Source organism: Aedes aegypti, chromosome 2 (genome assembly GCF_002204515.2).
Source record: "Aedes aegypti strain LVP_AGWG chromosome 2, AaegL5.0 Primary Assembly, whole genome shotgun sequence".
NCBI classification, from domain to species: Eukaryota; Metazoa; Arthropoda; class Insecta; order Diptera; family Culicidae; genus Aedes; species Aedes aegypti.
This window is the reverse complement of record NC_035108.1, coordinates 283,517,352-283,543,075: the sequence shown is the minus strand read 5'-3', so window position 1 is coordinate 283,543,075 and position 25,724 is coordinate 283,517,352. Positions and strand designations below refer to the sequence as shown.

Below are 25,724 nucleotides of genomic sequence, written 5' to 3'. Positions count from 1 at the left end.
AACTCGGAGTTTGTAGAAACGTGCCATTGTTTTACAGCGATAGCGCTGCACTGCTGACCACAGAGATAAACCACTTGGGAGTGGAATCTTTTTTTTTTCGGATGTTAAGTGAAATTTTCTGTTTTTATGCAGCGGTAAATTTGATTTTTATGTACTTCGCCGCAGTATTGAATTATTGTTCTAGTTCATAACTTTCAATCAGAACTGTCCATGGTTATGCACTTATTTTTAGTACCCATGGATTACATATAGACAAACAAATAAATATACTTAGAACATATTTTTAGCTCAAAATCCATCGGGTGAATTTTACTTGCATGCAAAAAAACTAAAATTGACTCATCCTCGGCCGGTTCTAAGGAGGTTCAATGAATAATCGACAAAACACGCAAGGTTAAAGCTGGTCTCAGTGTCTAATTTAGCTCTCCAATAACGTCCGTAGTCGAAACTTTAAAAACAAGTTAAGTTGGAGTCAGAATTATACTAATAAGTGGCGTTAAAGTTGATTAAAAAGAAAGTTGGTGTCATTTTTACCCGATTTGACCCAGTGACCCACCGAAATAATTTCGCATTTCCAAAATTCATACAAAAAATTTGTGGAATGATCACCAGTTGATGGAATTTTGAAGATTTTGTCACTCATCCTTGATAGCCTAATTATAGCAGAACCTGATTTTGATCTCAAATCTCTTGAAGATAAGCCATTTTTGTAATCAATGTCAGGAATTTCTATATAACGTTAATCGTCTAGACTATTCCTGATTTATTTTGAACAAATTCTCCTAGAGATTCCTCCAGAAATTCTCCTAGCAATGAATTCCTCCATTTTTTTTCTCAATGCCACCGTTTTTTAGGAGATATTTCATAAATTCCTCCAGGAAGTTTTCCAGAAAACCCCACTTCTTTGGAACTCTTCAAGGATTTTATTACAAGTTTTTTTTTCCATTTACTCCTCATAAAGTTCCTCCTTAGACTTTGGGCCGTCCATTAATGACGTAGAATTTTTGCGGTAGTCCACGGTTTTGCGACGAACCATGCTTTTGGTATGGAAAAATGGTCTACAATGCAGGCCCCCAGAAAATTTTAATAATGTTGAATATTAAATAAAAAAATATAATCATTTGAGGGAATATATTCCATATTCCATATCACCCGATAGAGATATGACATTCAACATTAAATGCACTTGATTGTGGTAATATTGTGCTAAAATCTGTGTTGATCTAGGATACTCGACTGGAAGGATTTTAACTGGGATTTAAAGGTTTTCGCAGTCTTGGGAAATTAAAACGAAAAGTTTCCGTTTTGATTTCCCTAGACTGTGAAAGCCTTTAAATCATAATTATGCTAAAAGATTATGTATCCTTATTGAGGGACTTTAAGGATATCTCAATAACCATAAACAAGCTTTTCTCAAGATTACAACATCTCTAGGAACTTTGTAAAACTCCATTGAAAATTAATCCTGAAATTCAATTAAAAATTAATTACATTAATTACTATACATCCACTTGGAGTTTCTCTAGCAGCGGTTCTCAACCTTTTTGATGTTGCGACCCCCAATAAAGTTCCACAGTCATCCCGCGGACCCTTCTTAATGTTCTCGAAATTAAACTTATCGAAGTTTATTAACGCCATCAATTGATCATAATATAAATCGTCAGATATCATCGACAGGCACACCCAAGAGACACATCTGTAATCCATCATAGAAGTTGCAAGAAGTTTAGTAAATTAATCTGAAGCAAACTTAGTTTACTAAGAATATTTCCAGGAACTCATCAAATATGTTTCCGATAAGGAACTTCCGAAAGGAATCCTACCAACCCAACGTAACTCCCGACAGAAATTTGTCAACAATACATTCCCAGGAGTATGAAAATTGTCTTCGAGAATTTTTCTAACAGACTTTCACAAGACTTGAAGCATTCATCAGGTGATCCCAAGGATTTCTCGTGTAATATTTCATAAAGACGTATCTATTGAAATTGTTTACTTTTTCTTCCATCAATAACTAAGCCACATTAACCTCTTCTGCTGCGTTTTTTGTATGAAACGTAAGCCAAGGACATTGTCTTTCGATCTGTAGTGAAAATCTTCCTTAAAACATTAGTATTGCACTGTTATAATCAAATGAGAGTGAACGAGAAAAAAAATATCATTAGTACATCATTGGAAAACCGCTAGAAATTACGCCACGAATATACCATGGACAATTTTATTTGTATTTCAAACTCGAACTGAAAAAAATAGTGAGCCAGTGAGTTAAAATCAGTGTTGTGAAAAACTCAATTTCTCACAACTCACGCTTGAGATTTTTCATGTGTGAGTTGTCAATCATGCAACTCAGCAGTCAAAAAATCATGGATGAGTTGGCTCACCTTTTCAACTTATTGTCTCGTATTTCCACAGTTTACTCACACACGGCAATAATTTCTTGTTAGTCTGGTAAAATTATGTTAATCCTTTCTAACGTAAACAACAACATTCGGGTTTCACGAATTTTTGCCGGGTTTTGCGACTGAATCATTTTTTACGGTTTGAGTTGATTGAGTTGATTTTGCATCAAAATCTCAAGCGTGAGATTTGCAAAGCAGATCTCTAGTGAGTTTGCTCTCACGGGAGAGCGTATTGATTGAGATTTTGAGTGTGAGTCTATCAACACTGGTTAAAATTAGTTATGTAATCTATTCTTGACAGAATGACATTTCATAATTTCAGTTTCTACGCAGCAAATTGCTTAGTTATCGCTGATCTTAAAATTTTCGATATCCTTAAAATAACAAAAATCTAAATCTGTGAATAACGATCTCACGTGAATTAAGCGAGGTAAGAGATTCCTCACATGTATTCATCGATCAGGATGAACGATACTTATTAACAACGTCTTTGTGGACTCCCTGAGTAATCGTCACGGCCCGTAGGGATCCGCGGACCATCGGTTGGGAAAACCCACTCTAGGAGATATCAACGACTTTTTCTCCTCTATTTCACCATAACTTTGTACCAGAGTTTTTTACCAGAAATGTTCCTAAATCTCAGTAACAATTTTTAACAGTTCCAAAAATGCACTGAATATCTTGAAAAAAAAAATGTTTTGACGCTTTATCACTATATAATTTTTTTTCTAGTAATGCCACCATTTACTTTTCAAGACAATACGTTTTTTAGTATTCTCAGAAAATCTTAAATAGCTCTGCCAGATACTTTTCCAGGATTATTTTTGATACTCCGTTTAAAATTCCACCTACAAGTTTTGTAAGGATTTTGTTTGATAACCAAAATTAATTTTTCTAAGTTTTTTCTGGGACATAATATTTTCATGAGCAGCAAAATTTATCAGATCTTTTCAAATTTAAATATGCCATAAAATGCTTAAAAGCAACCTTTTCCTTAAAAGGAAAATAGCCATCATCGTTTTACAGTTTCTCAAAACCATGTTTTTGCTCAAAATTGTTGAAGCAAAGCTCATGAAAGTATATCATTGCATTGCATAGGGGTAATTGGGGCAGTTCAGACACCTTAAAAAAAATCGATGAAAATGCTGAAAATTTTATGAAATCTTCAGATTTTTGCATGATTTCCAACTATTTTTGGATGAATACACTAGATCCGTATGCTTTCCGTTGTCTTATAAGTTCTCGAATGAATCAGTGATTTTTCAAAATTTGCCATTTTTTGAGTCGATTTTTTACTAGTGGGGTAAAATGAGCACCCTATTTTTGGTTGCAAAATTATCTCATAAAATCTAAAAGTTTAATAATTTTTTTCACTACACTTGAAAGTTATTAGTATTTATATGCACTCCGAAGTACCATAATTTTTAACATATTATGCATCATTGTTTTTGTAGCAAAAAATGTTTTTTACTATCTTTCTCTAAAGTTTTGGTAAATTTTTAAAACTTTTTCTTGACCCTTTTTGCCCCTAGAGATGAAAATTTCATTCTCATTTTCATTACAATTTATTTATTTCATCATTCAAATCTGTTTCATGTGTCATAACTCGTTTAAAATTTTACTGAAATTACTGAAAGAAATTTAAATTTGTATCACTTGTTCAGGTTTTTGTGCACATTTCTGCATTACATCCATTTTTCGTAACAACCCAAGTAACCAAATAGCACTTTAATTCGCCTTCCGTGCTAATATAGGGCGTTTATAGAGCTGGTATGTCCTATATTAGCCGTATAACAGCCCTATCAGACCAAAAAGGCGAATTAGCGGGCTAGTGGTTACTTGGAAATAGCTTTTTTATTAGATTGGATGAAAAAACTTAATTTGGACAAATTCCACTAGAAAATCGAATTTTTAATTTGCGAGCTGATAACAGGTATCCAAGATAGGTAATATTTTTCCATTATCAAGCGATTTGGGACGTTTTTGAGGTTTTGTCGGACCCGTCACTATGAGTCGTGTTAAAAACATGTTTCGCTTAAATAAGCTAACCTTCCCGAATACCACCAGTAACCTCTAATTTATTCACCAGATTTTATTAGTGGAATTAAATCCATTTTTCAAAGTAATTCTTAAGGAATTCGTAAGGAGTTCTTTTGAAAATTGGTATTGATGTTGCTCTGGACATCCTTGTATTCCAATTATTGCATTAGAAAAAGGTTTATGCATTTAAGCCCCATAAAAATATTTTCTAATATTTGTGTCTTCATGCATTAAATGAAGAAATATCCCAAAAGATCTATATAGGAATATTTATAGAATGATTCCTAGATAAATTCTAGCTTAGCTTAGCTTAGCTTAGCTTAAACTGACTACACATATCAATGGTTGCTATTCCGTGATTGACCGAAGTCAATGGAAATGCACAAAGAATCAACTAGAAGTTTGGCTGGGATTGGCCATAATCTTCTTCAATGTGCATAATTCAGTGCCTCTATTTATACAGGGTCAATAACGGCGCCGGCCACGTCCTTGCAGTCAGGTGGGATTGGGGGAAGGAATGTTAGTGTGTAACCTTTGCTATTTGGAGACCGTGTTTGCCTCTGCATCTCCACAAAGGTTACTGGGAGGGATGTTTGTTAATGGAAAGGATCGTTGGGTCACAGGATTCACTTAGACCATGATAAATAATGATTTGTGAGATATATACATGCTTATTTGTAAATATAATATTTTCATTTGATATGAACAATTTCTATGTAGTGGAAAATTTTGCCGACACTTGAGGTGACGAACCATTCAAAGTTTGTTGAACAAATACCTAAATGTAACATTCCTACAGCTGTCAGGACGAAAGCATGCGTTATTATATTTTACTTATTTGAAAAGAAACAAAAAACTTGATTGGTTGGAACATCATAGAACACTCTTATTCTTATGCCGACACTTACAGTGGCGAACCATCCAAAGTTTGTTGAATAAAGTGAACTTTTCGCAAGTCTACACTTGTAGTGTCGAACCAAGGTAAAAAGGGGTGTTCTGAAAATAAAAAAAAAAGTGAAACATAAATAATTCATGAATCAGAGTTTGTGTCGACACTCACAGTGACGAACAATTCATAGTTTGTTGAAAATTCATATTTACGTCCCACAATTGTAACGATTAAATGTGCAGTCATACATATTTTATAGATTAGAAATAGTAGCATGAAACGAGCTCACCAATTGATCCTTTATCCTTCACTGTGCAGCCACAATCCACTCTCAGCCTCACTCGTTTGCTCGGCTATATAAAAGCACTCAGAAAAAAAGGCGCGCGACCCGAAAAGGAAAAAAAAACTTGGCTTTCTTGACGCACTGCCCAGCAACAAGCGTCAAGGTCAAAGGATCAAAAAGAACTAGGGTAGATGTACCAATAGTGGAGGTACTAAGCACGACTGAACTTCATTTAATCGCCTAAATTCGAGAAGCGCAATTAACGCACATGTTAATGTTGCAACGGAATGTAACGAACATTTACTTAATGAGAAAAATGGTTTCATCGCAGTAATCCACGGTATGTCAGTGAAAAATAATACCTCCACTATTGGTAGACTGTTCCTTTAGTTGAGGTATATTTTTAATTTGTGTTCCTATAGTTGCGGTATCTGTTGTTTTCTTATGGGAACCTCCACTATAGGAACACTTTACCGCAACTATTGGTACAAGTAAGAAAAGTTTTAGCAATTTTTGTGATATTCCATCAGTTTTAAAGCAATTTGAACGCTCTTTTCAACTATTCCGTGTATAAACAAGCCATTACGTCGATTGGCAGTGTCGGGTCTGTCGCTAATGTAATAAAATCAGTGAAAACGGCATTACCGCAACTATAGGAACACCCACAACTAAGGGAACACTTACCCTAACCGATCATGCCACTTTTTCACTTACTAGACCGACGCGCGACATGTTTGATCCTGCCTCCGTTGCTCGTCCCCGTAGGAGCAAGCGTCAAGGTCGAAAGATCAAACAGAACTACTGAATGATTCCTAGATAAATTCTATAAGAAAAACTAAAAAAAAATCTGGTGTAGTCCCTGGAATAGATTTTGAAGAAACTGCAAGTTCAATTCCTAAACTTGAGAAAGATGAAATTCAGATGGATTCCCAGAAGACACCGATGGAGAATTTCATAAATGCACTGTGATTTTTGGAATTGAATCAAATTTAATTGAATTACTTTTCATTGAATAGATTTTCTGCCTAAACTATTGGAATATTTCCGTACCAATGTTTGAAAGAACAAAATTTGTAGAACATCTAAAAAATGTCTGAGAAATGTCTTGGATGATTTCCACAATAAGAAGGGTAAACAAACACTAGAGTAATTCGTTAATCAATTTCCAGGAGACGAAAGTCTTTTATTTTTGAATTTTTTATGATACCTCACCAAAAAATAATAGAAGTGTTCCTAAAGATAGTTTTAAAAGATCACTGATTAGATTTCTGAAAATTCAATGAAGGAATTTTTAGAGGGATTCCTAGCTGCGCCAATTGGAAAGGATACCAAAAAAATGGTACATCATTTATGGATGCTCCCTTATCGAAAAATTTCTCCAGAATTTCATCCAAATATTACTTTTGCGGTTACTTCCAAAAATGTCTCAAACAATCTACATGGATTGTTCAGAAGTTAATGAACGATTCCTGCATAAATTGCTACAGAAATTAGTTCAGTGATACCTCCGATTACACACATTTCCTCCTGGATTCTGGAATCTTTCCTATAAATTCCAAAAATTTTCTGGAGAATGGTCTTCAGGAATTGCTGCACGTACCAAGATATATTCCTTCAAGATTTCTACGATATACTTCTGTGAGAATCGATAGACGGATTTCTGAAGGCATTGATGGATCTCAGAAAAGAAAAAAATGTTGCAATCTCTCAAGGATTATTTCTTCTAGTTCCGTCAAAGCCCATTTCTTTATCATTTATTAGAGTCACATTTATGCGGAAACTTTATTATGGCTCTTGAAATCATGATTTGTCGTCTCGAATCCAATTTATGAATTTCATGCTTTATTTTTCAGGATTTTGGGTTTCGATTTTCATCCGTGTAGGTGAATTATTCAGAAATCTAGAAAAAGTTACTTTGCGTACTGCAATTTTGATTCCATTTCTCATCTAGATGTTTCACACACTGCACTCCAACAACGGTAGTGAACCGGTGTATTGCACGACGAAGTTTTTGTTTTCGTATATTCCCAAATCGTTCAACGGCAGTCGTGGATCGCATGCACGCAAGACAAAAAATGAACAACTAACGCCGATCGAATCGAAAAAGCAAAAAAAAACGCTAAAATAATGGAAGAGAGTGTTGGCATTCGGCTTGCCAGTGCAATGGGTTTCTAATTCGGCGTGCGCATAATTACAGAATAATTATTTCCCTCCGAAACGAAAGAGAAATGAAATTTGAAAATTCGAAACTTAAGTAACTCGCTGGTGGTTTGCCTTTTGGTTGGATTTTTTTACTGCTGCTGTTGCTGTTAGCGTTGTTGTTATTTCCGAAGGTAAACTGTGTTGAACGACAGGTGTTTGCTTATTTTTTGCGTATACGTTTAGTTCCAGTCGGCGAGTAGTGCTTTCGTAATGGTAGAGTGGCCGGCTCCTCCAAGAGTTGCATGACCTTGGACTAAGTGTTGAATTTCCCGGTGTTGCCCAGCCGGACCGGTGTCATCATTCGAATTTCTAGTTGAATTTTTTGGTTAATGTTGGCAGATTTCATGACATGTTAAACTTTGTTTTGTGTAAAAACTAAGTATAATAAGAAAAGATGTTAGCATACATTTTTCTTGGGTGTTGCTCCATCTTGATACTACTTCGCCACTACTTAGATTTAAGCATGTTCCTATATTTAAAGTCTAAGGAGCACTTTCAGAGCTACTGAGAGATTTACTTGATATACAGACTGTTGCGACGAAACTCCTCGCCTCGGCAACACTGTCGAATCTGTATGTGTAGTGGACCGTAACCTGAACAGCCAAGGAACGTCAACAACAGTGAGCATGCAGAAAACAGAAAATACACAACAAGTCGTCGAAGAAAGTGTTCTTTAATTACCAACTTACTATTATCGATCTACTTAAAGCTATAAGGGTTAGTGATTATAATTGTCAAACTATGTTCAAGGTACTCATTCTACTATTTACAGCTATTTACAGTTTCTAAATCTAATCCTACAAACTACTGTGCAAAATTGTAAACCTAAACTATAAGATATTACTACCGTAAGTACGACACAACTGAAATTGAATATTCACAAACAAATTATGTAACGTTCACTAGATCCACATTATTCGGAGTCGGAAGTCGCTGAAATCCATTACCACTTCCAGATTTAAAACACCAAATTTGTAAGCCCTTGAATTAGAGTCACTTAAATGAATTTAATAAAAATCTTATTCGTAGCTTAAAGCACACTAACATAAAAAGGTGTTTGCTCAACGGAGTTGGTGACATAACCCAACAATTTCTTTAAGAAATTTGTGGGTATCGGAAGTATGGAAACCCGCAACGATTCCCCTCGTAATTGCCAGTCATGTTCCCGGAAGGACTCTGCAGAAGGCGAGATGGTGCAGTGCGAGTCCTGCATGCTCTGGGAGCATTTTGGATGCGCCGGTGTCGACGAACAAGTTCGAAGGTCGGATGTTAAGTACATTTGTAAGCGATGTAATCACCCAGGGGTGTCCAACGATCGTCTCAAGATCCCTTCCGGCGATTTGCGCTCCAAGGGAGCAAAGGTAGGTTCGAAGATAAGTTCCAAGGCAAGCTCGAAAAAAGGGAAGAAGATTGTTGATCCGGCCGGTAGTGTAACCTCCAGCGTACGTGCGGCAATGTTAGCTGAACAGCTGAAACTTATCGAGGAAGATCAACTGTTGCAGGAACAAGAGATAAGAGATCAGGAAGAAATCCAGAAACGTTTGTTGGAAGAAGAAGAACGCCAGTTGGAAGAGAAAAAGAAGCTCGCCGAAGAGGCGAAACAAATTCGCGAGCGAAAGTTGCAGGAGGAGCTAGACGCTAAACGGAAACAACAACAAGTGAGGAGAGAATCGCTAGAGAAACGTCAGGAAATCATACGACAATTGGCGGAAGCAAGCAGCCGAAGTGGATCGGTGGTGAGCTCCCGGCAAAAGGTGCATAACTGGCTGAACGATCAGGACATTACTGGAAGATCTGACGGGAATCATGTTCGGGATGCTGTCAAACCCAACATTATTCGGATTTCCGAAGACCCACGGAAGGAGCCTGCTCAGCCGCTTACACTTGTACCACCGGTCGATGTCAATGCACAGTCGTCGTTTGTCGTACCACCCGACTTCGTTCCGTTATCGCCTCCCACCACAAACTTACCCACATATCCTACACGAACTCTGTCACAGGCCCAAATCGCAGCACGACAGGTTTTGGGGAAGGATCTGCCAGTGTTTGACGGAAACCCGGAAGACTGGCCGATTTTCATAAGTAACTATGACCAGTCTTCGGCAACCTGTGGCTATTCGGATGCCGAAAACCTCGTTCGTCTTCAGCGATCGCTGAAAGGAAATGCCCTGGAATCAGTGAGGAGCCGTTTACTCCTCCCGGCTAGCGTTCCGCACGTTATCGAAACTTTGCGCACCCTTTTCGGACGACCGGAGCTCCTCATTCGTTCAATGTTGAGCAAGATTAATCGAATTCCATCTCCAAGGCACGACCATCTCGAGAGCGTCATGCACTTCGGTCTAGCTGTGCAAAACTTGGTCGACCATCTCAAGGCAGCGAACCAATACAACCATTTGACAAACCCAGTACTCATGCAGGAACTTGTGGAAAAATTACCAGGTTCCATGCGACTCGATTGGGCTATGTTCAAAGCCAAGCATCAAGCTGCGACTCTCGCAACCTTCGGTGAATTCATGTCAGGATTGGTAACTGCAGCCAGCGAAGTTTCTTTCACTCTTCCAAGCTTCAACGCAAGCCAGAAGTACACAGTATCAACGGATACTCGAAGTGGCAGGCAAAGGAGCGGAAATACGGCTGTGCTCCAAGCCCACTCAACAGATTGCAATCAAATTACCAATTTCGCTACTACTCCTACAAGTTCTAAGCCTGCAAACAATGCACTGCGTGCGGAAGAACGGGTCACAGGGTGGCCGAATGTCAACAGTTCATCGCAGCCAGCGTCGACGAACGTTGGACTCTGGTTCAGCAAAAAGGACTCTGCCGAACCTGCCTTAATAACCACGGCAAATGGCCTTGCCGATCCTGGAGCGGATGCAGCGTAGACAATTGCCGTCAAAGACATCACACGCTTCTTCATTCCTCGAGCCCTCCAGAAACAGTAAACGTCTCACCAAGTCACGTTATTTGTGGAAACTTCCAATGGCCACTCTTTCGAATCATACCAGTGGTGTTATATGGTCGTGACACTTCGCAGACCGTCTACGCCTTTATCGACGAAGGGTCGTCGTACACACTTGTAGAAGACTCCGTGGCTATGCGACTAGGTATTACCGGCGAAGAACAACCGTTAACACTAAAGTGGACCGGAAACGTAAGCAGGGTCGAATCCAAATCGCAGCAAGTACAGCTCGATATATCCGGTAAGGGTATCGATACTCGATACACACTCAGCCACGCTCGCACGGTTGGTCGTTTGGTTTTGCCCACCCAAAGCCTAAAGTACAAGGAATTAGCACGTCGTTTTCCACACTTGCGAGGATTGCCAATAGAGGATTACGAGCTAGTTCAACCAAAAATACTTATTGGACTGGACAACCTCAGATTGGCCGGTTCCACTGAAACTACGAGAAGGAGGTTCACTTGATCCTATCGGAGCGAAATGTCGTTTGGGGTGGAGCATTTATGGATGTGTTCCGAACCAAACGTCTCATTCAGCAATTGTCGGTTTTCACGTCGCTGCCGCCTCCGTGTCGGATCAGGAAATGAACGATCAACTTCGAGACTATTTCACCCTCGAGGAGATCGGTTGCACTGAGCGTGGCAATCTTGTCGAACCAATAGAAGATCAACGGGCCAAGCGGCTGTTGAAAGATACAACACAACGTACACGATCGGGATCAAATTTCGAAACAGGTTTACTTTGGAAGACAGACGACCTGAACTTTCCTGATAGCTTCCCAATGGCCGTTCGCCGCCTAGAATCGCTTGAACGTCGGTTAAACCGTGAACCGGCATTGCAGAAGTGTGTCCGTGATCAGATCGCAGATTATGAACGAAAGGGTTATGCGCACCGAGCCAGTTTGTGGGAATTGACATCTGTTGACTCGAAACGCGTTTGGTACCTTCCACTGGGCGTGGTACCCAATGCCAGAAAACCTGGAAAGGTGAGATTGATTTGGGACGCAGCAGCGAAAGTAGGTGATACGTCTTTCAACTCTCAACTTCTGAAAGGGCCGGATCTCTTGACCCCTCTTCCAAAAGTCCTATGCCAATTACGACAGTATCCTGTGGCCGTCACCGGGGATATAATGGAAATGTTCCACCAGATCAAAATTCGCGCACCAGATTGCCAGTCCCAACGCTTCCTGTTCCGAGAGCAGCCAACGGATCCTCCCAGGGTCTACATAATGGACGTGGCCACCTTCGGGTCCACCTGTTCACCGGCGTCGGCACAGTACGCGAAGAACCTTAACGCACAAGAGTTCACCGAAGAATATCCGCGAGCAGTAACAGCAATCATTGATAAGCACTACGTCGACGACTATTTGGACAGTTTCGAGACGATTTCAGAGGCGGTGAGTGTTGTGAATGAGGTAAAACTTGTACACTCTAAAGGTGGCTTTACTCTTCGTCGCTTTCTGTCCAACGAACCTGCAGTTTTGCAAGGCATATGAGAACCAGTAGAAACGGAATCAAAAAACTTGGACCTCGAACGTGCTGGAAAAATTGAGTCAGTGTTGGGGATGGAATGGGTCCCAAGCGATGACGTGTTCACCTACACCCTTGGCGCTCGTGAAGATATTCTCCCATTTTTGGACAGCAGTCGGGTTCCCACAAAGCGAGAAGTTGCCAGAGTAGTCATGAGTCTGTTTGACCCACTCGGGCTCATATCCTATCTTTTGGTGCATGGAAAAGTTATAATCCAAGAACTGTGGATAAAAGGCACGGAATGGGATGCACAAATTCCTCAAGATACCAACGCCCGCTGGCAACAATGGACTGAATCGCTACAGCAACTAGAACAACTGCGCATTACGCGATACTATTTCCCTGGCTCTCTTCCAAAAGATTTCGTCAGTCTACAAATTCACCTATTTGTAGACGCAAGCGACACAGCCTACGCAGCTGTGGTGTACTTCCATTTACAAACTGAGCGAGGTATACATGTAGCACTTGTCGGTTCAAAAACCAAAGTTGCGCCTTTGAAAGCCCTCTCTATTCCAAGACTTGAGCTTAAGGCAGCTGTCCTTGGCTCCCGCCTGATGGAAACAATCCAAACTCAACACTCATATCCGATAAGTCAACGTTTCTGCTGGACGGACGCTAACACTGTACTAGCATGGGTTCGTGCTACTGATCATCGTCGATATCACAAATTCGTCGCCGTTAGAATAGGAGAGATTTTGTCATCCACGCAACAGTCAGAATGGCGGTGGGTACCATCGAAAACTAATGCAGCTGATTTGGCCACTAAATGGAACAACGGACCACAGGAAATGGTGAATAGCCAATGGTTTAATGGACCTTCCTTCCTATACAACCCGGAAGAACAATGGCCAAGACAACAGAAAAACACCATTACTGATGAAGAACTTCGACCCGTACACTTCAGCTTAGCACACTTCTCTTCAAGCATGGTGTTCGAAAGATTTAACCAGTGGTCCAAGTTGCTACGCGTGGCTGCGTATGTTCTTCGTTGGATTGACAACCTCAAAAGGCGTAGAAACGGGGAAAATCTGGAACTTGGCATCCTTACCAGCAATGAACTACGTCGAGCAGAAGAAGCATTGCTGAAAACGGCTCAGTGTGAGTCTAATGCAGAAGAAGTCGCCATCCTTAATAAGACATCAGGACCACCTGAGCGACGTCATCCGACGGTGAACAAATCCAGTGAAATCTACAAAAAGTTACCGTATATCGACGATTTAGGAATACTGCGAAGCCGTGGTCGAATCGGTGCGGCACCATACGCATCCATGGACGCTAAATTTCCTATCATACTCTCTAAGCAACATGTTATAACGTTCCTAATCGTTGATTGGTATCATCGTCGTCTCCGTCACGCAAACCGTGAAACTATATTCAACGAAATACGTCAACGATTCGAAATATCTGCACTACGACGGCTGCTGGAGAAAGTAGAACGGGTGTGTACGATTTGTCGCATTGCGAAAGCTACACCAAAATCGCCGGTAATGGCGCCTCTTCCAGAGATGCGTCTGACAGCGTTCATTCAGCCGTTCACTTATACCGGACTGGATTACTTTGGTCCGCTGCTTGTGAAGATGGGCAGAAGTAACGTGAAGCGTTGGGTGGCTGTGTTCACTTGCCTTACCATCAGAGCGGTGCACATAGAGATTGTACACTCGCTAAGCACTGGGTCGTGCATCATGGCAGTTCAACGATTCGTGTCACGCAGAGGTCATCCAAGAGAGTTTTGGTCTGATAATGCCACATGCTTTCAAGGTACAAGCAATGAACTAAGAGAGCACAACAGATCCATGGCAAAAAAGTTCACCACCTCTAGATGTACGTGGAAATTTATTCCCCCTGCCGCTCCTCATATGGGAGGGGCGTGGGAAAGACTTGTGCGTTCGGTGAAGGTCGCTATCGGAGCAGTGATGGAAGCTCCACGTAAGCCCGATGACGAGACATTAGAAACTATTCTAACGGAAGCTGAAGGGATGATTAACTCGAGGCCACTTACGTACATTCCATTAGAGTCGGCTGACCAGGAGGCCTTAACACCTAATCATTTTTTGTTGGGAAACTCTTCTGGGTCAAAATTCTTGTATACCGAGCCGAAGGGCAGCTGTGTAGTTCTGAGAAACAGCTGGAAACTAGCAAGGTACATTACGGACGACCTTTGGCGAAGGTGGCTCAAAGAGTATCTACCAATGATTACTCGCAGATGCAAGTGGTTCGAGGATGTGAAGGAGCTGGAAGTCGGGGACTTAGTGTTGGTGGTCGACGGAACAGCTAGACATAAGTGGGTACGAGGACGTATTGAAGAAGTGATTCCTGGGCGAGACGGAAGAGTGCGACAAGCACTGGTACGAACATCGTCAGGAGTATTACGAAGAGCAGCTGTAAAACTAGCTGTACTGGACGTCGCGGGAAAAAGTAAACCTTGTTCCATTTCATCTGGAGCTGTAGACCCTCACGAAGGTTTACGGGCGGGGGTATGTTGCGACGAAACTCCTCGCCTCGGCAACACTGTCGAATCTGTATGTGTAGTGGACCGTAACCTGAACAGCCAAGAAACGTCAACAACAGTGAGCATGCAGAAAACAGAAAATACACAACAAGTCGTCGAAGAAAGTGTTCTTTAATTACCAACTTACTATTATCGATCTACTTAAAGCTATAAGGGTTAGTGATTATAATTGTCAAACTATGTTCAAGGTACTCATTCTACTATTTACAGCTATTTACAGTTTCTAAATCTAATCCTACAAACTACTGTGCAAAATTGTAAACCTAAACTATAAGATATTACTACCGTAAGTACGACACAACTGAAATTGAATATTCACAAACTAATTATGTAACGTTCACTAGATCCACATTATTCGGAGTCGGAAGTCGCTGAAATCCATTACCACTTAAATGAATTTAATAAAAATCTTATTCGTAGCTTAAAGCACACTAACATAAAAAGGTGTTTGCTCAACGGAGTTGGTGACATAACCCAACACAGACATTTGTGTATCATGTAAGAAAGCCAAGAATATTTCCAGCCCGAAAAGATCCTTTTGAAAAACATCAATATTCTACCAAATAAAACAATTCAAAGCTACAATTTTTTGGCTACCATGAACCGATTGCCGTCAGTTCTTCACCCCATCACCAAGCAGAAGTCCTTCAATTTATATTATCGTCAATTTTATATCGCTTGAGCATCCGTCAAATGAATCATACCCGAATCAATCGCTTTAGCTTCTTTCCCATGAAATCTTGCGGTTCGATCGCCGTTTATTCGCAATTGATGTATCAATACAACTCGTACAAATTACAACCGCCATCCAATCTCGTTACTTATTTTGCGGTGCGAATTATCGTCTCACGGTGGATATCTTCATTGCCCCCTTTAGTGGCTCAAATGTAGACCAATCAACCGAGGGAATCCGATGCCCAGAGGGAATAAGAAAAACACCTGATATCCATCGTCATCGAGCCATTAACATCATCTGTTGCTTTGGTGGAACGGTCGGGGGTCTTACTCGAGCGAGGGTCCATACTTAAATCTGTATCGCATCGGCCGAAATTCCGTGCCAAGATGCCACAAGGAAGGCAGGCGGCCCATATTACACGGACGTTGTTTATGATCGTGCGCAAAATATAAAAATTGCGCAGCCACATTTAATGGTCCCCATTACCGGGCGGCTCATCGCCTTCATCGGTTTGATACTGTGCAATTAGCACTTGGCTCAGTTTACCTTCCTGCATATGTATGTGGGGATTTTTCTTTTGATGGTTCTTGTCATATATTGCCATGCTCGTAAATCCAACAAGGTGTTTTGGAAAATTAAGGTACTGTACAAGAATTTAATGTTTGATGCAAGGTTCTATCGATTTGGTTTGATGAACTGCGAAACTGTTTCTTGCTACACACACTTACGTTGTTTCAACGATTTAATTGTTCATTTAAAAAATCAAAATCATAGGGAGACATGTAACAAGAGGTAGGTGAATTTTCTGATGATCTTCTGTTGGAATTTTCCATTGATGAAGAGGCGGAATAGAAGTTGCCTTTTACGGCGAGGTATTTCCATTTGTTTTGAAACAATTAGAACGGCTACCCGTAGAATGACATTTTGAAATGGGGGACGTTACCTGCGACAATATTAGCATAGGATTTTCTTTGATAAATCCATTCAAAATTAAAAGATTTGAATAATGACGGAAGTAAATTAGCTCGTTAATGAGCTTGATAATAACTGAAAAATAAGAATTGTTGGAGATTCTGCCTGGGGAATTCCGGCTACGAAAGGCGTTGCCGTTCATCTGCCTGGTATGAGCCTCAACGATTCGTTTGCAACAATGACAATCCCAAAAGTTAGACTTATGGTTGCCCCCGTAATTTGTGCATACAAACTTTTTGGTATCTTCATTCACAGGACAGACGTCCATGGCGTGAAAAGAAACTCCGCAAATCATGCATTTAGCATCCATGCGACACTAAGTAGGATTCTGGAAACTTTCAGCATGTTTCTGGGAATGTTTCCATGTCACACATACATCGAACATAAGTCTTGTTTTTTTATATCTTTAATTTTATTTAGATTACTTTGTTGAAGTTAACTAAATAATATTCTTGAGAAAGCCTTTTCATAAGAATGGCAAATTGGGTTCTTTTTTTCATAATAATTACTTGGACTGGGAAAAATCAGAGTTCTTTTTGATCTTCCGACGTTGACGCTTGCTCCTGGGGAGTGCGTCAAGAAGGCCCCAGCAGTCGTCAGTTGTTTTCCCTCACGGGTTGCGCGCCTATTTTCTCTGAGTGCTTTTATATAGCTGAGCAAACGAGTGAAGCTGAAAGAGGATTGTTGCTGCTCAAGGATGACGGATCAATTGGTGAGCTCGTTTCATGCTATTGTTTCTAATCTATAAAATATGTATGAACGCACCTTTAATCGTTAAAACGGTGAGACGTAAAAATGATTTTTCAAAAAAATATGAATGGTTCGTCACTGTGAGTGTCGAAATAAACTCTGATTCACAAATTATCTCTGCCTAAATTTTTTTTTATTAAAAACACCTTCTTCTTTTTACCTTTTTTGTAATTAAAAAAAAACTTTGAATGGTTCGACACTTCAAGTGTAGACTTCCAAAAGGTTCACTTTATTCAACAAACTTTGAAAGGTTCGTCACCTCAAGTGTCGGCATATTTTTTCTCTACATAGGTATTGTTCATATCAAATGAAAATATTATATTTACATATAAACATGTTTATATCTCACAAATAATTATTTATCATGGTCTAATCGCTTATCAAAGTGAATCCTGTGACCCAACGATCCTTCCCATTAACAAACATCCCTCCCAGTAACCTTTGTGGAGATGGAGAGGCAAACACGGTCTCCAAATAGCAAAGATTACACACTAACAGTCCTTCCCCCAATCCCACCTGACTGTAAGGACGTGGCCGGCGCCGTTATTGACCATGTATAAATAGAGGCACTGAATTATGCACACTGAATAAGATTATGGCCAATCCCAGCCGAACTTCTAGTTGATTCTTTGTGCATTTTCACTGACTTCGGTCAATCACGGAATAGCAACCATTGATATGTGCAGTCAGTCTAAGCTAAGCTAAGCTAAGCTAAGCTATAATTACTTGGACTGGGAAAAATCAATCTCAATCACTGAAGTCACTTTTATGTTGATGTCTGGCTGCTACCAGCACTGTACTGGCGTGAATCGCAAATCAGTACCATCTGTAAAAAGTAGGCATTGAGAAAATGGGCTGTGAAGTTTCCAAACTCGTTTTCCATACGAATATTCAAAAAAATCCAGAGGATTGAAACATGTTCAACTCTTAGTGAAACTTTCACAATTTGCTTTACACTACGACATATTAACGAAAAAAACATAACGATGATCAAAACACGGTTCATTTTTGTGTTACACGGTGCGAAAATCTGTTGTGGGACTGATATGCGGTTACTTTTCATAATGGGACAATTTGACTTGACTCAGAACAAATCATATTATCTCATGCATGCAGCTGAAAGAGCATTAGAAGATATGCTGAAAACTGAACTTAACTCTATTATGACAAAAATGCAGATGGGACTGTCTTGCGATTCACGGCAGTGTAGTGAATGTAAGTGTACATTTTTCAAAGATTTCCCATAAGAACATTGTATTTGGGTTACGAAAAATGGTGTCTCTTCGCATTTGATTACTAATCCCGGTTACGTCACACGATGGTAACCAATTTTAATTTGGGAAAATAGCCAAAGCAAATTAACAGTTTACCAATCAACACAGTCCGCCATATGGCCTCCACTAGAAATGGCTTTGAATCACAAACTTAATGTTACCATCAACCGGCAGCTCTGGCCTGACGTCGTCGCCTCTCGCGGTCTCTATTTGTTGCATAAAAAAATCAAAACTCTACGGCGGTGGCGCTGAACCTACTTTCCAAACCAATAGCAATAATGATTCGATGGCTGGTAGATAGGCTTTCCCAATCGAGCATGGTAGCGGTAGCGACAACAGAGCTCTCTGTAGTGCAGCAGCGCAGCACAGCGCCAAAGATGTCACAATATGTATTAACCGGGAGATTGATGGCGGTAGCCAGTAGTGGTGCAACTGCACTCCGCGTCTCGCTCAGTTTCTGGTATGAATCCGTTGATGGACGATGCTGCAATATGCATCGAATCGGACCATCTCAAAGGATGAAGCGCGTGAGAATTGATTATTGAAAATTTGAAACATGATATTCGAAGTGTTTTGCGGTCATGGCCAAGACCTACTTCTTTAATTTGATAATAAGCTCCTTCTTTCTTTTTGGTATTACGTTCCAACTGAAATACAGCTTACTCTCCACGCGTCAATTCCTTTACGGTAGCCTTCGAGAAACCTTTAGGGTTTCCTGCAGGAATTTGTTCAGAAAATTGCTTCTCGAAGTCTTTCTGTAGTATCTCTAAGTATTTGAACAGGTATTCCTCAAAAAGGTTCAACAGAGATTTCTACAGAAGTTGCTTCGAATATTATTCCAAGAAATTGGATTTCTAACGAAACTCCTCCAAGAATACCTTAAAAAATGCTTCCGGTATTTTCACCAGATTTTTTTTTTCCAAAATTTCTCCAGTTACACAACCAATTCTTACAAGATTACTTCAGTTATTCCTATATCGATTTACAGCTGTGTTCAGAATAAAAGTAGTGGAATCCGATGTTCATACAAAATGGTCAACTTTGGCATGCCGCAAGCATGGGAAAATTCACTCACTCACCCGAACACTACCGAAAATTAAAAAAAAACCTGCTGCCACCGAATAGGCCAGAAGAAGTGGATGAACTTGTCATTCCTTTTCCTGTCAATTTCCATACAAAATCTACTTTTTCTCAGCTATAAATTCACTCTGGGTGAACCACTTCCCCTGGCCTATGTTCAGTGACAGCCGAACGCAACTGGGGTGAACGCATTCCGTCGAATCGCAAAACCGAGTGAACCCGAAAATCGAAGAATACATGAAGTGGAATGATAACCAATCTGATTGTAACTGGGAGACATGAAAGAACACGTTCAGCATTCAATCACTGAAAAAAGCTGAATGAACGGATTTCCACTCACTCAATCATTCCGCCGGGTGTATTGTCATTCAGTGAGCGCTCATCAGCACTCATACACGAATGCCACTCGAACGTTAATATTCATTCGCTATTGAAACCGGATGCCTTCGGCACACGGAGTCGGTAATGAATAATTCTGTTGTTGTCTGACTTAACGCTCGGCGAAGAAGTAGAAAGCGCATAGGCCAGGGGAAGTGGTTCACCCAGAGTGAATTTATACCTGAGAAAAAGTAGATTTTGTATGAAAATTGACAGGGAATGGAATGACAAGTTCATGTTCTTCTCCTGGCCTATTGGAAATTGACACACTCAACTTGGATGAAGAAACGACAACCTCGTTCTTGTATGCGTGTGTAAGTGAGCAAGAGGCAGTGCACTGCAGTGTTGTGAGAAACTCAAATTCTCGAATCTCACGACTGAAACTTTTCATGCGTGAGTTTTCAATCACGCAACTCAGCAGTCATCATCTGTTTGATTCATTGGGCGGTATGAATAAAATGTAGTAAAGTTGAGTTTACTACATTATCGGTACGCTATATGTGGAACACGAGTGGAAAATATTTGTGTCATTTCTCTTTCTACACATTTCGAACATACTACAAACAATGCGTCGCTATGAATAAAAGTAGCATTTACTACAAAGCTACTGGTAGTTAGCTTCAAAGGTTGCTACTCATGCTTTGAGATTGTTGAAATAAATGGAATCCTAATTAAAATTTGAATAAATATCATGGGAAAACGTTGTCAGCTTTGATATTTCGAAAGGTATTTTGAGATTACCGTAGAAATTTTGATATTTCGAATAGCCTTTTTGAGATTCCGGTAAGGAGTTTTGAATTTGTTTGAATTGTTCTGTGAGGATCTTTTCGGATAAGAAATTTTGTCGACTTCCCAATACACACACTCAATCTGTTCGGTAAAAATAACTGGGTTTTGGAACTACCGAAAAAGTCAGTATGTGAAAAATCGAAAAACAGAGATTTTTCACTGAAATTTTGCAGAGAGCTTTCTTTTTGTACCATATATCGATAAAAAATAAAACATGGTGAAATTTGCTTTTTAATTACGCGTGGCAACAGTTTTCATTTTACTGACTTTGTCGGTAGTTCCCAAACCCAGTAAAATTTTACCGACCCCAGTAATTTAATCTAAGTGTGCATGATTGAATTTTATGAATATCTCCAAATTTGATCAGTAATGGATTCACATATCGTCATGTACAATTTTTAAAATCGTTCAAAATTTGAAAAAAAAATGCAACACTGATTATGATTTTTCTAGTGGAATTAAATGGTATAATACTAAATTCAGTTTTTCATCTACTTATAGGTATTCCACTGAACAGCTCGAGGATTTATTATTTTTCTACAGTTTTTTTTAGGTGATTTCGTCCGATGTTTTTCCAGGAGTTCTTTGAGAAAATGCTGCAGGATGTCATCCAAAGTTTTGATTATTTTATTTTTCATTCATCCTTAAAATTTAACTAGAAACTCTTCTAAAATTTCCTCAAGGGTCTATGAGTTCTTCTAGTAACCCTTATTCATCAAGGGTGACTTTAGAACCTACTCAAGTTCCATTTAAATGTTACTTTAAAATTTGCTAAATACCTCCGATTATTTCAACACATTTTCTTAAATGTAAAAACAAAATCATTCGCATTTCCATAAGAAATTCCTGAAAGCAAACTTGGACAAATTTTCAAAGATTTCTTCAAGAAATCTTATTCTTTAAGAATTGTAGGAATTTATAATAAAAATATCTGAGTAATTCCTGAAAAAATATCTGAAAAATTCTGAAAAACATTTTTTTAGAAATCACTTGAGGCTTCTTTGGAGATTTTTTTTTGATTTTTCTCAAGAAATTCTAAACGGAACCCAAGTAACCGTACAGCTGTATATAGTTGCATTAATATCACTTTATATGCTTCTATAAAATATGGCATATAAAGTCATACTGCATTACATGTCTCGTTAATGCAGTATTAAAGTGGAAAAGGGCGCTATTAAAGTGTAAATACGGCTACATTTCCTAGCTCTATGCTGGCAATTGCTAAAGTATAGTTACTGTCTGTACCGTATAAAAGCTTTAGCCAAAGTGTATTTAATGCATGAAGGAAAGGATTAAAAATAGAAACACAAAATTTGTTTGTATTTTTTTGTTCGTTGGATGTCAGGTCAGCATTGCTTTTTTTTTGCCGATTCATATGTGTATTTTGTTTACTCCCTGTTGCTGGGATTTGAACCTTAATTAATTGTGTGATGTTTTCGATGACTCGCCGCGCCTATCCTCCGGACCATGAATGCTGGATGTCTTGGCCGGGAAAATTGTGCAACTTCAAGCAGCTCCCTTTCATTCCCAGTGATAAATATTGTCGATTGAAAGTGTGTAAGCAGCTCAAGATTACGTCGAATCATGATAGTGTTTTTAGTGCACTTATTCCTTGTGGTTCAAGGAACAAGTGTACCGAATACGTTTTAATGATCTCTACAAACTTTGTGATAGTCCAATTTGGGGTGAAGTGCGCAATAAGTAAGTGGACACGACTGTTGCACTTACAAGTTTACCACGGCTGTCGCTTTTTTGCTGTTGAGATTTTGTTTTGTTTTCATTGTGTGGGGCTAAATCTTCACGTTTTATATATCGTTTTAGCATCTCGCAACATTGAATCGTCGATAGCCATGTGGTGTGCGCACGGGCCTATCAATCGTAAGGTTTTTGGTTCAATTGCAGGCTGTTGCTTATTTTTTGTTTTCAAATTCTGGTTTCTCGTAAGATAAATCTACGAATTTCAACAAGATTTCTTGTGATGAATTTTCATAAGGGATATTCAACTATTTCTATAGTCTATTTGCCTGAGTGAGGGGAAGGTTTACAATAAATAGAGCAATGAAATCTCGCCATTTTTGTTGCGATGAAGCATTGAGTAAGATGATGCAATGAAGCATTGAATGGTGACCGTATATAACCCATTAATGCACATTTCACTGCTACAACAGAACAATGCTACATTGCATTCATAAAATGGAATTAAAGCATTACTGCACGCATATTGCAGAATAAAAGCAATGATGCATTGCACTCGTTGAATTAAAGTTAAAATACGGTAATGCCTTAATGCTTGTGGTTACTTGGGAAGTCTTGAAGAATGTCCTAAGAAAATCCATGGAAGAATCACCGGATGGAATCCGTGGACGATTTTTTTTAATATCTGAAAGTTCTCTCGATGAATATCTGAATAATTTCAGTGATTATATTTGACAAAACAAGGTGTTCTTGAGATATTCAAAACAAAATTATTCTTTTTTCCTTAGGAAAATTCTCGAAGAGTTTCTATGGAAAATTGTAACTAAATAAACTCCTGAAGAAATGTAAGTGATGAGCTTGCATTGGTCTGCAAATCTATCAAAGAAATAGATTTTTACACTGAAGGGATCTTCGGAACAATGTCTGAATCTTTTAGCAAATACCTGAAATAATTGGTTGGTTGGTTTGACTTTATTAACGAGATTTTTAGCCCTGGGCTAGTTCATCTCGGGACCAACGGCTTTACTTCCCTTCCGAAGGAAGTCGTCACTATAACTTTTTACGTCATAAGTAACTATGTCGGGGATGGGATTCGATCCCAGGTCCTCGGCGTGAGAGGCGAGTGTTCTAACCACTACACCAGGTCCTTCCCCACCTGAAATAATTGCTGATGAAATTCTTTGAGAAAATCATTGAAAAATGTATAAATAACACGAGTTGTATTATATGTCGTAATGCCACGAGGAATAAAAAAAAAAGAAATTTCATCAGAGAAATATCTAGTCTGATTTCATGAGGAATCAAATTCTTCTTATTAGATCGGATCGGATTAGATCTGTTTTTTTTTTTTTGATTCCCGTTTGGTCTTCATTTCATTTCTTTTATCATCCATATAATCGTTCATGCGTTTGCAGATGACAAAAATTAGAATTTATTTAAAAAGTCTTCCCCCGTCAACTTTTGAATTACAATTTTCAGAAAATGCACATATTATTTGACCGAAGTTGTTGAAAATTTCAAGAATGCAGCTGGGAACACAAAAACGCTTTTTTCCAGCATAGTTTGCTCTTGATAGTTACGTCTATCAAGCAAACATGGGCTGACTAGCCCTGTGATTTAGTTAATTTGAACGTTTTCCAATGGAATGCAAACTATACATCATATATATCAAATATATAATATTCAAATGTTATACAGGTTGGACTTGATTTTTTAAGGATGAAGTATACTGATGCGCTTTAAAGTTCCGTTCAGTTCACAATGATGAGCAGAACTCTTACGAACGATATAAAAGTTTGTTTATCAAACAAAATTCAGTTGAATAAAACTTAAGCTTTGATGTTGTTCCACCTTGAAATAGCTTCAACAAGCATTTAAAAAAATGGAAGTTTGAAACACTATTGCATTAAAATTATTTTGTCATTAATTTCTTATCTATCTGAAATTAGAGTATTTCTTAAACTTGGAATTATTTGTAAAATCTGGAAAAAAAACATGGAAATATCAGAGAATTTAATTTCTGTAAACGAGTAGACACCCTGTAACAGGTCCGGCTCTTAGTATATGTTTGCTTGTACTAGTTACGAAAAAGATTTAACCATAACGATTAGCTGATCGTGATGACGTTTTGACGTGATGAAATTTTGTTTGCAGCTTGCCAAAGATCTTTGGCACCTTCGTGAACTTTTGGCTCGCCGAAGTTGGCATTGCACAATTACCACTTCAGAAGTGAAGTAATCACAAATAGTATTGACTGGTGCGCTGGATATGATACACCGCGCGGCTGTTGTAAAGTTTCCAAAAACGCGCATTTGCCCAAAATTCCACGCAGGGAATGGTACAGGAAAGGAACAATCACGTTTGATGAAACACCGCAATGTTATCTCTCATAAGAATGAAGTAAAAAGGGAGCAAAACCGTGGTTGTTCCTTTCCTCTGGGAACCGCCGCGTGACCTTTTGAGCAAATGCGCTAATAAATTGATGATTCGACCGCACTTCTAAATACCCCACATAGAGTCGTTTCATTTAATAAGCACGAATGAGACAAAAAGTGGTTGGAAAAAAGAAAGAACAGGTTATTTTCTCCTATTCTTCTTCGTTCGTTCATCGGCTTTATTATAACGCGTGACACGTACCTTGCTTTGCGCGCTACTGCACACATGCAAACATAAGTTGCTGCAATTTCGCATTCTCAGCATAGGCAAATATAATGCGCCATCATCATAGAGGTCGCTGGGGAGGAAGGAGAGAAATGTCACTGAAAATGTTTGTTTACGTCCAAAATTCAATTTTTCAACCCAAAAATTAGGTCATAATCAATTAATTATTGAACTATTTTCCATTGGCATAATCATTTGGAACCATTATTCTTCCGATACGCGTGATTTCACAACAAATTAAACCACTAACAAAGAATCCGGAAGTTTATAAGCTATATTGCCAAACACCAATTTTCCAATTTTATCCCACGAGTCGTACATAAGCAGCATTGACCGGATCTGTACATTTTCGAAGGAAAAAAATATTATCATGTTTTTCCATGCTCTCTGATCGTCTACAAAATAACTATTCCGATAAAAAGCATAATATATGTGCTCCTTCCATTGCTGCACACGGTGCGTTCTCAACCGAACCTCATTTTGACGGTTCTCCTACTAGCCAGCAGAATTCGAAGTGATCGTTTAGCTTTGAAAATATTTGCCTATACACAGCCGATTCACTAATTTGTTCCGCCTACTTGCATACAGGCAGATGAAAGATAGAGAGAAAAAGTGCCCACATTTTGCTTCTTCCTATTG

At 39.1% G+C, this 25,724-nt stretch overlaps 1 protein-coding gene across 5 annotated transcripts in view; it reads left to right on the top strand.

Annotated features, from left to right (window-relative positions):
- LOC5564298 (serine/threonine-protein kinase 26) overlaps window positions 1-25,724 on the top strand; it is a 242,242-nt gene that overhangs the window by 118,674 nt on the left and 97,844 nt on the right. The window lies entirely within an intron of this gene.